Here is a 4,879-nt window from a genome sequence, read left to right on the forward strand (position 1 = left end):
ATTGCATTAATATAAAGCCAGTTGTCCTGACCCTGCATCTGATGATGCTCGTGTCTGGACCCAGCTGTCATGTCAGTTTTGATCTCGTGTTGATGTTTTGATCTCGCGTTGATGCTTTGAATAAACAACTTCAGTGATTAAAAATAAGACAATACAACAGATCGGAGACCTTTACTGAGGTAATGTTGCACTTCGAGACCAACCTTTGTGAAATCTGGGACTTTTTTTCAAGTCTTAGACTTGAACCAGTGAAAGGTTATCTCGATTAAGGCTCCAAATCTTCTAGGTTGTCGAGTTAAGACCCTTTTCTCTAATCGACTTCAAACTTTTATTTTTGACGAGTGCCGGATCAAAATGGCGTACTGCCAACGATAGTGAAGAAAAGACACCTTGTAAAAACAATTTTTTGGGGGGTGGGGGATTGTTTCGCTCAGAGTGAAACTCAGTCCCAATTAAACTTTTCCTGTAAACGTTCCCTTTTCTTCTTTGAGTACTATAGAAAATATGAAAGATTTTGACTTTTTAGTTCATGGGAACATAACACTGCAGCAGGCCTATTGGTCCACTTTAGGCAGGTCTTACACACGCTACCACTTCCATTTATATACCTGTAAAACATTTTAAAACCTAAACAACTCACTTTAATGTAACTACTCTGCAAGACATTCTCACGGTGCCCTGAATGTCAGCATTAGGACACTGTCAACTTTGGTGGCTTTCTAGTGAACTTGGGAGTTGTCTGCCATCATGTTTCAGCTGTCAAGGTATTTATTTAGTTACCATTCTGTTATGCTGGCAGGATGTGAAGCTATTCACAACTCTCTCTCTCTCTCTCTCTCTCTCTCTCTCTCTCTCTCTCCCTCTCTCTAAAAAAAAAAAAATATGAACGAAATGCTAACATTATGGCTCTTCGGCTGTTGTTGGACCATTATAAAGTACCTCGAGACTAAGACAATGGTCCTGGGCGGACCATTAACTGTGAAATGTTCCAGGACATTGTACTGTGTTTCTGTTCAAGATGTGAGCCACCTGGGATTTTTACGTCAAGTAAATAAGAGTTATAAATTCAGCTACAACTATAGCTCATGATATGAGTAATTGTGATGCTCACACTATGAACTCATAAACGAGTGGTCATGTTAAAGTCACTAAAATCTTAACAGGTTCAAAATAAATTTTATTTTCAAAGAAGAAAAATCCTTAACACCGTATATAAAACATAAAAATTTTATGCAGAACTTGAGAACTATGCATGGGAACATATGAATTTGAGGAACACCTGTAATTTATTGTAATACTTTCATTATATTAATTATTATTATTATTATTATTATTATTATTATTATTATTATTATTATTATTATAATAACTAAGCTCTAAACCAGGGAGAGGACATGTGAAGATAGTAAATGATGCGGTAGTCAGTCCCTTCTGGGGGATGTTAGGGAGTCAGGTTTGTGGCAATATTGTGGAACAAGTGCCATCTACCGCCATCACTGGTTTAGCATGTCCGCAGCTGCTGCGAATTCCATAAACGTTGCTAAGAGCGAGAGAGACAAAGAGGGAATCCTATTTCATCTCCATAATAGATCTCGACCCCAAAGAACGGGACCCAAGTGCCAATTTCTCAAGACCATTATTCAACCTAAATTTATAAGGCACATTATCACGGGAATATCTTACTCTGGTTTTCCTTCGCTAAGTCGACATCCTTAATTTTCAAACACTTAGGAGAGTTTCCGAACACCGAAGAGCCTTTTTCGAACACTTAAGAGCGTTTAGAAGATACTGAGAAGCTTTTTTGGACGCCAAGAAGCATTTTTGACCATCAAGGATCATTTACGAACACCGGGAAGAAATTAAAACACTAAGTTTTGAACACTAAAAGGCAAGACACATATGAACATTTATCGGGTAAACAGATGTATTTTCGAACATTGATAAAGGCTTTACGAACATCCAAGATCATACTTACACACCAGCAAAAGTTTATGAACTCCATGGAACATTTTTGAACCTCACGGATCGTATTCTAAAAACACGATTTTTTCTGACCGTCTTCAAACATTTTTTGAACGGGGGAAGTAGAAAACATGTTCGAATATCTAGAATCGCTTACGAAGAACGAGGTTTTTGATTGTGTGAGAGAATTGCTTTATTCCGCTAATAGATTAGAGCCGAAGCTCAGAAAGCAGTTTCCTCAGTATTAAACTCCATCCGCGATCGATCCTCTCTCTAGCCTCGTTTCTCTCGTTTCTGAATGTCTTCGGGAGCGTTTCGCACAAAATAATTTTTTTTTGTTAGAGGGGGAAGGGAAAAGGTTTTGCTCTAGTGTTGCCTTTTCTGGACAACGTTTAGTTCATTTGTGAATGTTTCGCTCAAGTACGATGCTTACCGTAGAACGTTTTTCGTTGAAATGTGAGCTTTACTCCAGAACGTTTCGTTCAAGTGTGAGCTTTATTATAGAAGGTGCCGCTCAAGGATGAAAGGTTTTGCTCTAGTGTGAGGTTTAAAGATTTTCCTCTTCATTCTTCTACCATCAGCCACCCAGTAGAAAGTTCAGACCATCCTAGAATAGTTCCCTCTAGAAAAAGTATACATATTCCTTAAACAATTCCGGTTTACGCTAGATAAACCTTAGATAATCCTACAACATATTTCTTCTCTTTAGACAGAGGTTCATATTAACTTGGGCTAGTTTCCCCTAACAGTGCTCACTAACAGTGTTCACTAACAGTGCTCACTAACAGTATTCACTAACAGTGTTCTTACTTTTTATGTTGCATATTTGCGATTTCACTCCAAGTCTTACATCCTTTTCTTTTTATTAGGTTATTGAGTTGACAACCTTTTCTTTCATCGACTTCATCCAGCTTCTCAATTTTACAATCTTAATAAAGAGGACTTTACATTTGGCATGCTATATTGAGGAAGAAGGGAAGCATGGTCACAATAATATTAAATACTGCTTGTTGAACTAGTACACCAAACAGGGACTAGAATGAAATTAGCCTAGAGTCATCCACACCATCGTGTGTCCTTGGGTAGGGAGTACAACATCCAATTCCGCTGGATGCCCTACTTGTAGGATCGCATTGTCCAGTGGATTAGGGCGTGATGCGTTTTCGCCCACCATGAGGCAGGCCAAAGCAGCATGGGTTCGAGACCTTGGCTAGTGCAGTGTTGCTATTGATCAATTCCACCTTCAGCAGTCCAAAACTCAAGGAATATGACTCTCTCCTGAAGACCATGCTAGAGAGTGTATTGAATCTTTCCCTTGACGTTGGACAGTGGTTGCAAGCCTCACCTCCGGTCAGGCATGGAGGGCTAGGAGTACGCAGATCCTCCCAGATTGCTCTACCAGCTTTCCTATCCTCTTCCATAGCATCAAACGAGTTGATAAGACAAATTCTTCCTGATACCCTCAGTGACTCAGCAGGAATAGAAGACCCAAAGCTATGCCAGTGCATCACCGAAGGGGAGACTCTTGCGGCTCCAGCACCAAACCATAGTGCAGCACTGGCTCACAAACAGTCGCTGGGATGGCCCGATTGCTGAAAAGGTGTTTTGCCAACATGCTCAGGGCCGCAACATCAGATAGGGATTGCCCATCTCCAGGCTTGACGCACATCACTCCGGGATTTCCTCCAAACAGTTCCCATATCGGCAATGGGAACGCGACTCTACCTAAGACCCTCCGTATTGCAGTGGCTCGGCCTTGCTGCCCCAATTCACACAGAATATACGTGTACTTGGGCGAGGTGCAAGCAGCCCAATATGTCTACATGGTCTTAACTGTTCCAAAACCAAGGGCTGGCATGCAAGACACAATGAGGTCAACGACATCATTAAGAAAACCCCTTGCTACAGCTGGATGCCGCCGGGGGGGAGCCCCGATCACTAGCAGCCAACAATACTCACAACCCAGCAAACCCGCCCGACGGGATCACCATCTATCCTTGGAAGAATGGAAGCTCTTAGCATGGGACTATACCGAGTGTCCACACTGGCGACACCTATATCCATCACAGTGTGGGACAGGGATGAGCTGCTGACCACGGGGAGGAGTCAAGATCAGCAAGTACAGGGACAGATCAATTTGTCCCAGTGGGATCAGAGCCCGGGATCATGGGAAAAAATGCCACTTTCCTTAAAAAATTGGGTTCCAGACTCATCGAACCACCAGGGACCCAAGGGCAGACTTTCATTTTCCCAGCGCCTCAGCGTAGCCATCCAGAAAAAATGCTTGCTGCATACTTGGCTCACGCCCAGCCTCGGAGGAGCTGGAGGAAATTCATGATTTTTTGATACATGTGCCATTGTATTCATGTTTATGTTTTTTGTAAATGTATTCTGTAAATGTATTCTGTTTATTAATAAATGTTCACATAATATATATATATATATATATATATATATATATATATATATATATATCTATATATATATATATATATATATATATATATATATATATATATATATATATATATATATATATATATATATATATATATATATATATATATATATATTTTTTATATATATATATATATATATATATATATATATATATTATATATATATATATATATATATATATATATATATATATATATATATATATATTTATATATATATATATATATATATATATATATATATATATATATATATATTTCAACAAGTCGGCCGTCTCCCACCGAGGCAAGGTGATCCAAAAAGAAAATCCCCAAAAAGAAAAAAAAAACTTTCATCATTCAACACTTTCACCTCACACATAATCACTGTTTTTGCAGAGGTGCTCAGAATACAACAGTTTAGAAAAATATACGTACAAAAACACAACATATCTCTCCAAACTGCCAGTATCCCAAAC

Source organism: Cherax quadricarinatus, chromosome 4 (genome assembly GCF_038502225.1).
Source record: "Cherax quadricarinatus isolate ZL_2023a chromosome 4, ASM3850222v1, whole genome shotgun sequence".
NCBI classification, from domain to species: domain Eukaryota; kingdom Metazoa; phylum Arthropoda; class Malacostraca; order Decapoda; family Parastacidae; genus Cherax; species Cherax quadricarinatus.